The 12135-nt window shown below is 44.3% G+C and overlaps 1 protein-coding gene across 1 annotated transcript in view; it reads right to left on the reverse strand.

Annotated features, from left to right (window-relative positions):
* Positions 1-12135, reverse strand: part of LOC310746343 (uncharacterized protein) — a gene marked incomplete at its 5' end in the record, with an annotated part of 432823 nt that overhangs the window by 217495 nt on the left and 203193 nt on the right. The gene's annotated exons all lie outside the window — the stretch shown is intronic.

Here is a 12135-nt window from a genome sequence, read left to right on the forward strand (position 1 = left end):
AGAAGCCTTGTTACCTCCAACTGTGACCCCCCCCCCATTTGAGGTGTGTCCCTGGAGGCAGGCATTGGCCAAAACTACTGTAACGGGCAAATTTTTATTGAAGCATAGATCAAATTAAATTTGGGAACTGGAAGTTAAAATTAAGAGGTAGGAACAGACGGTCTGTAGGCGTGTCCCCTGAGATGTTCCACTTTTGTGCTAGTAGTCTGTCTTGCTGATCTGAACGAAATCTGGCTCTAACCAATACTGTTAGCCTCTGTTTCTTTCATTCATTTTCTTTAATGACTGCTTAATTCAATCGCTGTCCAATCTTTAAATACATTTCTTTCTTTCTATTTCAGTTGTGTCCTCCCTACGCTAAAACTTTTGATTTAATAGAATATTCAAGAGATATATCTCTACAGGTGGGACCAGTTTTTTTCCTTGCTCTCCCACCCCTCTTGCTTCAGGTCAGGAGCTCTTTTAAAAGTGGAAAGGTTTTTAGAAGATAAAAAAAATGCAAGATGACTTGTAGGGTGCTTAGTTCCCAGCTGTAGTTGAGCATCTAGGAATGAATAAGGGAACTGTGAGCTCCCGCCTTGACCTTCCCCTCCTCTCCTCTGGGCTAATAACATTTATTATTTATTTATAATATATTATTTATTTATTTATTTATTTAATTATTATTTATTTATAATATATTATTTATTTATAATATATATTTTTCAAATATATATATTTGAATATATATATATTTCAAATATATACACACACACACACACACACACACACACACACACATATATATATATATATATCAAATAAATAAATAAATAAATAAATAAATAAATAAAGTATTATTTAATTAAACTGGTTAGCCATATCCTCCAAAATGGGGAAGTATGGTTTAATGTCAGCTTACTATCTGGGACTGTAAGCCACAGCTTGAAATTCGTTTTACGTTTTTGCTTAGTAAACTGGCATTAGGTCACAGTTCCCAGCTAATATGGTGTAACGTGCCTTTGGTAGTGGCACCCGCCCTGTGGAATGCCCTCCCACCAGATGTCAAAGAGAAAAAACAATTACCAGGCTTTTAGAAGACACCTGAAGGGAGCCCTGTTTAAGGAAGCTTTTAATGTTTGACGGACTATTGTATTTTAATATTTTGTTGGAAGCCGCCCAGAGTGACTGGGGAAACCCAGCCAGATGGGCAGGGTATAAATAATATAAATAATTTATTATTATTATTATTATTATTATTATTATTATTATTATTATTATTATTATTAGATTTGCAGACTTCTGAACCATTTTGGTGGTAAAGTTCAAGAGAGCTTTCTCTGTGGTGGTCCCACCCCGGGGGGAACTCCCAGCTGCAACAGATTAGGTTATTGAAATATACTCAGAGTCGAGAGTGGATTTCATGCTCTTTATTCAGCTCACAGTGGTGAGGAGGAATAGAAGTTCCCCCAGAATGTCTGCTTTATATACATTATTTACACAATGGGCCCCACGTGATTGGCTAATTCCGGGATTCTCCTGTAGGCCAATCAGGTTGCGGATTCACTTCCACCTGGAGCTGGATTGGGTGGCTCCTGTGGACCAATCAGACTGTTGCATTCTGAATCCTATTGTTCTAGGACTAATCAGACTGCTGCATTCCGAATCCTATTGTTCCAGGACCAATCAGACTGCTGCATTTTGGATCCTATTCAACTCAGTACCTAGCAGTTATCCTCTTCTCTGTCTGTGTTCTGATAGCAGCCGAAGCAACCTTGAGTATCCTTAGTGAGGCACAGTGCTCCTGAAGTTTCAGAAGCTCTGCTCTCAAGACTTCTGGATTAAACAACAGTGCAAGCAGAGTCTGGCTGCCTATGGCAAACAGCAAGATGGCATCCCATCTCCTTGACTCCCCACATATTTGAAGCTGGCTGGTGTTGAATCTTCAGCATTGGTGAAACCATCCCTTGTGAAGGCAGTTCAGAAGATTTCAGGTAAGCCGCCTGGCACACGCAGTTCAGCCTTCCAGCTCCTTAGCATCAGTCTCCACCCTCCAGCATCTGAGGCACCTACCTTACTCTGTCTAATGGTAGGAGTTGGCCCTGATTACATACCATCCAACTTGGGGAAACCCAAAACTGGGACACTGGTCTTCCGGGATACGCTTCCAGGTGAATCACACAACCCACATGCTCTCGCCCCCCATCAACAGTTGGGGGGGTTCGTGAGAGTGTGGTGCAAGTGAGAGGGACCCAAAATGGCTGTGGCAATCTAGCACAAAAAAACCAGGAGGTCCTGGTTTTTTCCTGGGGCACTTGGTAGGTGTGTGATTTGAAGTTGTAACAGGAGATATATTGAGAGACTATCATCCCAGAAAGTGTGCACAGGAAAGCCACAGCTATTTAAGGAAGTAAGGAAGCTGGGAATGTACAGTGGTACCTCAGGTTACATATGCTTCAGGTTACATACGCTTCAGGTTACAGACTCCACTAACCCAGAAATAGTGCTTCAGGTTAAGAACTTTGCTTCAGGATGAGAACAGAAATCGTGCTCCGGCGGCGCAGCAGCAGCAGCAGGCCCCATTAGCTAAAGTGGTGCTTCAGGTTAAGAACAGTTTCAGGTTAAGTACGGACCTCCGGAACGAATTAAGTACTTAACCCGAGGTACCACTGTACTGGTCAACTGTTTGTCAGGAAAGAGAGAACGAGGGTGAGCAGATGCAGCCCTCCACTCGCCCTACTCCAGAACAGCTGATCAGTGGGGCCCTTTCACAAACATTGCTTTGTGCGTGCCATCCTGGGGAGGGGGGTCATGCATGCAAATACCACCCCCAGTTAGGGTGCACGCATGGAGCTCTGCTCCTCTGCTGCTAATTCCCTCCTGCCATCCCCTCTTTAATTGCTATTGCATCTCTTCAACATACCTAAATTCAAAGCTGAAGTTTGCTTTTGAAAGATCTTATCCAACGTTTTCAAGGAATAAGTTATCACGAGCACAGATCTGCAGAAAACAGAGGGACATGGGGAGGTGCTTTAGAGCAGGTCGGGCTATTTTTCCATCTAGTCCAAGGTAGCCCACTCTGAACGGCAGGAGCTTTCCCGGCCTCAAGCAGAAGTCATTTCCTTCTCCTGCCCCCTGATAATTTTAATGAGCAATGCCTTGCCTCTTTCTTCCCCCTCTCCTTGCTGCCAGCCACATGCTTAATTAGGGCTTAACCCCTGATAAACATGTGCTTGGGAGGCCTTGCACAACCCTACTTGTTAGTGAAAATAATGTAGGAAAAAGCATTATGTCAGGGAAAATTGCTTGCAAAAGTGCATGCATTAGACAAAATTATGTGCAAAAATACAGTGGTACCTCAGGTTACAAACACCTCGGGTTACAAACACTTCAGGTTACAGACTTCGCTAACCCGGAAACAGTACCTTGGTTAAGAACTTTGCCCCAGGATGGGAACAGAAATTGCGCAGCAGCGGGAGGCCCCATTAGCTAAAGTGGTACCTCAGGTTCAGAATGGTTTCAGGTTATTAACGGACCTCCGGCACGAACTAAGTTTGTAACCAGAGGTACCACTGTATGTATATTTGGTGAAATGAACATGGGAATATGTATAAATTAAAACATTTGCAAGCTGTTGAGGAAATGGGGACAACTGAACTTAACATTGATAAAGTTACCAACTGAGGGAACCCAAAAATGGCATATTCATCCATACCTAACAAGTCGAATGGGGACATAGAAAAAAGTGAGGTTTTCTTCTTGTAAGAACGCCAGGATAAGGGATGGGGGAGGGAAACATGGGGCATATTAAGACATGCTCAGAACCCTCGCAGTCAATGCAGTCTTGCCCATTTCGTCATTGGTTCAAGTGATATAGTATTTGGGGGCCTCCATTAAGTCAGGACTGAAGTGCCATATTCACATATTACTTTATCTTCCCTGCTTTATATCTCAGAAGAAACATTTCCCTCTCTTTTTAAAAGTACATTATTATTTTTGCTGTTTGATGAAAGAGGCCAATATACATTATGATATGTTGATGAGGCGGCGGCGATACAAATTCAGCACTTTTAAGAATTGACATGCCATTCCAAAATCACACACACAGAAAAAGGTTTCAAATGGCTGTGCTTACTTTCAAGAGCAAGTTGAGGTTTCCCCCCTCCCCCCCCTTTTCCAAATGAAGACTTGATGGCTGCAATTTGATTATTAACAGAGAAAAGAGCGCAGATGGAAGTGATATTTAAATTTCAGCATGTGTTGATATTGCATGGGGTGGGGAGGGAGATGAGGAGAAAATGTTTAGTGGACGGTTTTAGCAATATTGCCAGTTCTGTTTATTTATCCCATGTCAAGGATGCAGTAGAAATGGTTACAAAAAGATTGCAGTAGGCGTGTTCCCCGGTCCATTAAGGGGAACATTAACTCCAGCGGTACATGCCAGCTAATGTGCTGCAAAACCACCCAGCGTCTCTGCCACCAAAGGAAATCTCCTTACCCCAAACAGCCTATTACAAGCGCAGCCTGTATGAAGAGTGCTTGCACCAGCGGCCCTCCAGTCTCTAAATGCACCCAGGGAATCGGTTCAGTGTTGTGGACCCACCCACCCCATAGCCCCCCCTCCACCCACTGGTGCCTCCCCCAAATCAGTCAATAGCTCAGTTTATTCCAGGTTCAACCTTGGATCAAATCTATGCTTCCAGGTGTCATAAGAAAGCTGCAGATATAGTGCAGGATATTGTGCACTCCGGAAATGATCTCTTTCATCTTCTGCCTTCTGGAAGAAGGTAAAAGAGAAAGGGACCCCTGACCATTAGGTCCAGTCGTGGCCGACTCTGGGGTTGCGGCGCTCATCTCGCTTTATTGGCCGAGGGAGCCGGCGTACAGCTTCCGGGTCATGTGGCCAGCATGACTAAGCCGCTTCTGGCAAACCAGAGCAGCGCACAGAAACGCCGTTTACCTTCCTGCTGGAGCAGTACCTATTTAACTACTTGCACTTTGATGTGCTTTTGAACTGCTAGGTTGGCAGGAGCAGGGCAGGTACAGGGCTATAAAGACTAGGACTAGCCGCCTGAGAAACAGTTTCTATCCAAATGCGATCTTGGCTGGGATAGATGGGATAGCAGGCTTGTTGGTTTTTGAATGTCTGATGTAGATTTTTTCAATTTCGTTGTTGTGTATGGGACAATGACAATAAAGATTATCGTATCGTATCGTATTGATCAGGTTGGACCTCATCAGACCCTGGTTGATGCCAATGGGAGCGAGATGGGAACCCACCCCTCCGTCAATCCCCTTGGCGCTTGTCAGAGCATCCAAGTTGCCAGGCTTGCAAACGCCAAAGAGAAAAGAACGGAGGCTTCCTTATTTTTCTCCCTGCCACTGGCAGTGGGAAGCAGCAAAGGAAGGAATGGGGTAGATGAGAGGAAGGGCTTTGCTTCTACTCCAGCTGAGATTTATCAGGGCTAGTCAAGCCAAGAGCCTCTGGGTTGGCTCAGGTGGGTCAAGAGGAGTTGCAAATCGCATCCACTCCAGTGCTGCTTCCGTTGGCTGCCCAAAGCAGCTAATCTCCTCCTGCCCCTGCTGCTGACGGCTCCTTACAGGCCCCATTGCTGTAGACCGCCTGCATAGCCCCTATCCAAGAGAGAAATTGGGGGTGCAAGGGGTTCTCCAAGGCAATCTCGTTTGCATATGAGGTGGCTGCACCATCCAGGCTGGGAAGAATAAGGGGAGGTGGAACAGTGAGAATCAGGGACTGTGAGTCCACAGGCGGTGGGTGTGTGGGTGTTAGTGGAAGATGCTGAGGCAGCGGGAGTTGCAGCCAGGTGGGAAATGTTGGACCTCCATAAGTGGCAAAATGTACTGGGCTGATGATTGGGCCACTGTGCTTGCCTCATATCTGAAGAAAGCATTATGAGCCTCTGGGATGAAGACGATTTGGTGCATATCTAAGAAATCTGCACATCTGAGCATGCAAAGTTTGAATGTGACCAACCCACATACCATGAGGGTCACTCTGATGACGGGCAGATGCCCCCCAGTTGAGTGTAGCCAATGCCAAACTCCGGTTGCCTCTCTGCGGTGTGTAAAACTGCTGGCCACCCCAAGATTTAACTGCAAACCTGTGGTCATTTTTTAAAATTATTAAATTTCTATGCTGCCCTTCTTCCCAAAGCAAGCCCAGGGCAGCAGACAACAAAATGATACCAAGAAGAAGAAGAAGAAAAGCCATTCAAAACATCTGGAAATATTTTCAAACAATCAAATCTCATCTTTGTCTTGGATTTATTAATTGCCTTTTCAACCCTATAAGATCATTAAAACACAGAAATGAAAGTGGGGGGAAATTGTGACAGTCTCGGAAGGGTCTATGACTCTGCATATCCTCTATAGGTTTTGCCCCAGCTACTGGCACAGCAAATGCCGACCCTCGTGAATAAGAAGCGTGGGATGTAATTCGATCTTCTCCAATCCGTTCAGTACCCAGGCTGCTTTGTGGGGACTGGTGTGGGGGCTGCCAACAAGCACACTGATGCCAATTGTGACAGTTGTTTATGTGAGAGGGGACATCTGTCTACAGAGAAATCTGGAGTGGGATGACGAAATTATATCCTGCAGGCCACGGAGGTGGTCATCCGATAGCAATATAATAAGTCCTTCCTATTATTGGCTTAGTTCTGATGTGACCCATTGCCCTGTTACAGCGTGGAGAAAGTTCTGTCCTCTATAAAGTTGTCATAGCAAAGTTATTTTTCACGAACAGGAAAAGCTTTCTCTTCACTGACAGATGGATAGCTGTCAACAGTATCTTGCTTCTCTATGTTTTTCATCTATTATGAAGTACAGCCATGAGTAAATGCATAAAAATATGCTATACCATAAATTCCACCATTAACGCGCGCGCGCACACACACACACACACACACACACAAAACCCTCTGCATTTGTTCGTGTTCTGGATGTGAATTCTGTGGAACAGATTTGCTTTCATGATCGTGGTTCTGGAAGTTGCCACCCTGAACCAATAAATTCTTATTCCGGAGGGCATTTCAGGTTTGGTAGGGAAGGGCATATTTATTTATTAAAATAGTTTGACCCCCCCACCTCTTAGTTAAAAGTTCTCAACCACATTAACTGCCCCCCAACAAACATTGAAAACAGTGAAATGATCTAGCACTTGTGTTCTCACACACATGAATTATATATCTGAGCGTTAGTAGACACAAGGTTTTATCAGTATTTAGATAGATAGATATAGGTAGATAGATAGATGATAGATAGATAGAGTGGTACCTCAGGTTAAGAACGTAATTTGTTCTGGAGGTCTGTTCTTAACCTGAAACTGTTCTTAACCTGAGGTACCACTTTAGCGAATGGGGCCTCCCTCTGCCGCTGCACCGCTGCCGCACGATTTTTGTTCTCATCCTGAAGCAAAGTTCTTAACCCGAGGTACTATTTCTGGGTTAGCGGAGTTTGTAACCTGAAGCGTCTGTAACCTGAGGTACCACTGTAGATAGATAGATACCGTATTTTTCGCTCTATAACATGCACCCGACCATAACACGCACATAGTTTTTAGAGGAGGAAAACAAGAAAAAAATATTCTAAACGAAACAGTGGATGTATGATTTTTGTGGTTCATGCTGTGGCCACAGACATGTGATCTGATGGTGAATTTGGGGTGACCCAGTGCAAAAATCCTGAGGATCCATGTGGATCCGTGCTTCGTAACCACGTTTTAAGTGGGGAGGGAAGGAAAAGCACTCAAGGGACAAGGAGCATGCGTGGGGTGGGTGGAGAAGGATGCTGCTAATAATGAAGAAGAGGGGTATAAGGGGAGAAGGCTCCTCTCCTCTCCTGCTTTGCTCCTTTAAAGCAGGCTTTCTGTCCCTCTCTCCTCCCGCTTTGCTGTTTCAAAGCGAGCCACGGAGGAGGGAAGGAAGGGGAACCATGGATCCTCTGCTCAAGACTGCAGCAGATCCCCCCGCCCCGCCACCCGTAGGCATTCCCTCCATAACACGCACAGACATTTCCCCTTACTTTCTAGGAGGAAAAAAGTGAGTGTTATGATGCAAAAAATACGGTAGATGTGTGTATATGCAGGACATCTTTTGCACTTGATCTGGAAGCTGTAGTTAGTACAGAATGCTGCGGCACAATTGCTGACAGGAGTGAGACCCTGTCAGCATATTACACCCCTGTTCAAAGACCTCTGCTTGCGGCTGCTTTGTTACCAGACCAATTTCATGGTGTTGCTACTAGCATATAAAGCCCTCTACAGCTCGGGACCAGTTTGCTTAACGGATCGCCTTATCGCATATTGTGCCCATTTGACCGCTTCAATTTGCGGAACTGCCACTTTTGCAAATGCCAAAGCATGTTTGTTCTGCTCTTGCAAGAAATCGATCCTTTAGTGTGGTGGCAGCGCCTATTCCTTGGAACTGCATATAAATAGCAGGCAGGTGACATTACTGTCCACTTTTCCTCACCTGTTAAAAACTTCTTTGTTTGGGCAAACCTCTCCAGACATGTAATCTTACTTATATTCGCTTTTAAAACTGTTGGTTTCATCCATAACTTGATTGTTCGTATTATAGCTACTTTTGAAAAATAGAGTTTGATTTTATCCATACCTTTAAATGAATATTTTATATTCGTTTATGTAAACTGCTCAGGGTTTTTGTTATCATTAAGCAGTATATAAACCTTGTTAAATACAGCAAACAAATACAAATAGTACTATAGATGTATTTGCAATTTTGCAATTAATATTAGTTTTTAAAAGGATTTCAAATAACCTTGGTAGGAGCAAGAGGCACAGCCAAGGCCTTTGCAAGATCCTGTGCACACTTGGAGTAATGGATGGCTCAGTTGGTTAGAGTGTGTTGCTGATCGTGCTAAGGTTGCAGGTTCGATCCCCGTATGGGGCAGCTGCACATTCCTGCATTGCATGGGGTTGGACTAGATCATCCTCCGGCTCCCTTCCAGTTCTAAGGCCCTTGGAACACAGAAGGACTTCCTCCTGAGGTATCATGAAAACAAGGTTGTCCTGTTGTTGTTGTTGTTTAGTCGTGTCCGACTCTTCGTGACCCCATGGACCAGAGCACGCCAGGCACTCCTGTCTTCCACTGCCTCCCGCAGTTTGGTCAAACTCATGCTGGTAGCTTTGAGAACACTATCCAATGATCTCGTCCTCTGTTGTCCCCTTCTCCTTGTGCCCTCCATCTTTCCCAACATCAGGGTCTTTCCCAGGGAGTCTTCTCTTCTCATGAGGTGGCCAAAGTATTGGAGCCTCAGCTTCAGGATCTGTCCTTCCAGTGAGCACTCAGGGCTGATTTCCTTTAAAATGGATAGGTTTGATCTTCTTGCAGTCCATGGAACTCTCAAGAGTCTCCTTTAGCACCATAACTCAAAAGCATCAATTCTTCGGCGATCAGCCTTCTTTATGGTCCAGCTCTCACTTCCACATATCACGACCGGGAAAACCATAGCTTTAACTATACAGACCTTTGTTGGCAAGGTGATGTCTCTGCTTTTTAAGATGCTGTCTAGGTTGTCCTACACCGTGCTAAACAGAAACACCGATACAAAAACCACCTCACTGTATTTCAGGAGCCATTGTTTGATACCTTTCATGCCTTGTAATAGCTAAAGACGAAGACATTCCCGAGAAATAATTAGATGTAGTCGGAAACCCAGGGAGGCTGCTCCTCCACCCCACCCCAACAACCGGAGTATACACATCCCATGACTTCTTGGTTACTACAGAACATCCTTGGAAATTAAACCCCTTTGAAGAAAGCTGTGTTTGATATCTTGGCTACAATTCTTACTATGCGAGCGGCCTTTGTCCATGCTTCTGCAGTTATGTTTAAAGCAAAAGAGCTCTGCTGAGATCAAACCAACATGTGTGTATAGGTAGATATAATCAAGTCTAGCCACAGAGGTGTTGACACCAACAATGGCTAAGCAGTCAAGGAAAGGTAGTGTTACCTTACAATGTCAGCATGCTGTCTGCATTGTATGCATGTACTATTTTGTCCTCTTCAGAGAGGAGAAAGATGACAGCGTCCTTTATAATGATAATAATAATTATTTATTATTTATTTATACCCCACCCATCTGGCTGGGTTTCCCCTTTGGACATGGACACTAAGAATAATAATTTATTTATATGCCACCCCTCTGACTGGGTTGCACTCTTGATAGCTTCCAACTATTATAAAACCACAGTAGAACATCAAATATTAAAAGCTTCCTGATACAGGGCTGCCTTCAGATGTCTTCTAAAAGTCAGATAGATGTTTATTTCCTTGACATCTGATGGAAGGGCATTCCACAGGGCAGGTGCCACTACCGAGAAGGCCCTCTGCCTCGTTCCCTGTAACTTCACTTCTTGCAGCGAGGGGGCCACCAGAAGGCCTTCCGAGCTGGACCTCAAAGTCTGAGGCTGAACGCTGGGGTTGGAGACACTTCTTCAAGTATACTGGGCTGAGGCTGTTTAGGGCATAAAGGTCAGCACGTTGCTGAAGCTAAGTGGACCTCAGCCTACTTGGATGGGAAGTTGCATTTGAATTCAAGATTTATTGCTTGAATACGTTTCTATCACACCCTTTCTCTCAAAGGAGCCTAGGGCAGCAAATATATCAGGGTTCGAGCAACGCAATAATTATTTTTCAAAATGTTTAAAACATTTAGGTGCCTAATATATAAGCCACCTTGGGTTTGGACAGGGCTGTAGCTCAATGACAGAGCAGCTGTTTTGCATGCAGAAGTTCAATTTCCAGCATCTCAAGGTAGGGCTTGGAGAAAGAATCCCTGTCTGAAACCCTGGAGAGTCAATGCCAGTCTGCTCAGCGTAGACTAGACAGACCAATGGTCTGATTGCGTATAAGACACCTTCCTACTGTAATAAACCAAGTTCTTGACAGCCTCTGCAGGGCAACCGATTTGTGGGGCAAAAGTATTAGCAGTTCTCAGTCTTTTTTAAAATTTCTACAGAGAAGCACCCGTTCCCCCTCCCTTTATTTTTGTGGTACAGTATCAATCTTGCCATCTCCATGCTTTAGGTTGGGGTGGGAGTAGAATGGGGAGCAGGAAATAGTATTATAATTCTGTCAAAAAAAAATGAAACACTTCAATACGTGATTGGCAGGTTGATTACAATAATGCATGTGATTAAACTCTTAGCGTGCCTGTCTAAAGAATGAGAGAATGTCAGTGGTGATTAACGGTATTTTTGTTAACTCTCAGTGCGTTAACTTTTTGAGCTTGCATTGCCTGTGTAGGAGAACCAACGGGACATCTGATGATGAGTTTTTCGGAGGTTGGGTGTCTTTTGTTTACCTTTTTCTTTTAATATAAAAAAGAAGCAGCCAGGAAAGGAGATTGGTCATCAGGGAATCAATGAATAAAGAATCAAAATTCCTTCTTTATATGCCATGTAAACTACCAGGCAAATATACTAGTACGAAGTTCCTTGCATCCTCTTCTTGTTGCTATTGCTCCTAACACAGTGTACTTTTCAGGATATCATGGGCCTTCTTGGCGCCTGCTCCCAGACTGTGGAACACCCTTCCACCAGAGGTTAGGCTAAACCCCTCTCTGCTTTCCTTTTTCTGATAGGCAGAGTATTTTGTTCTGACAGGGTCTTCTGAGGGTGGATGTGTAAATGGCTTTCAGTGTTTTCAGTGCTGTTTTTAATGGAGTTGCTCAGTGCTTTTTTTCTAGAAAAATGTGTGTAAGTAAGTGCCACACTTTTCAACAATGAAAAAAGAGGTGCCAGTACTGCGTACCCTGAAAAAAAAGCACTGGGGTTGATTATTGTCTGTCTGTTTGTTTTAAAATGTTTCTGTACATATAAAAACTTGGGGAGGTAGCACATCTAGGAGAAGGAAAACTCTTATTCCAAACTTCTGCTGCCTTCAGGAAAAGAAAACGCTAAGGAGTAACCCTACATAAATCCAGAGTGGTGTCTCTAAGACAGTTGGGTGGCGACTTGTACTCCTCCTTCCAGCAACTCCGGCAGCCAAACTGCTGCCACATGTATTGCTTTCCTTTCTTTTGGACCACATCAGCAAGGCTGAGAGAGGGGTCTTGTTGTCTGGGCAGCCCAGGACCTCCATACACACTGCCCAGGGTTGCATCCTTCCATCA

This window comes from Podarcis filfolensis (genome assembly GCF_964270895.1).
Source record: "Podarcis filfolensis genome assembly, chromosome: 1".
Classification (NCBI taxonomy): Eukaryota; Metazoa; Chordata; class Lepidosauria; order Squamata; family Lacertidae; genus Podarcis; species Podarcis filfolensis.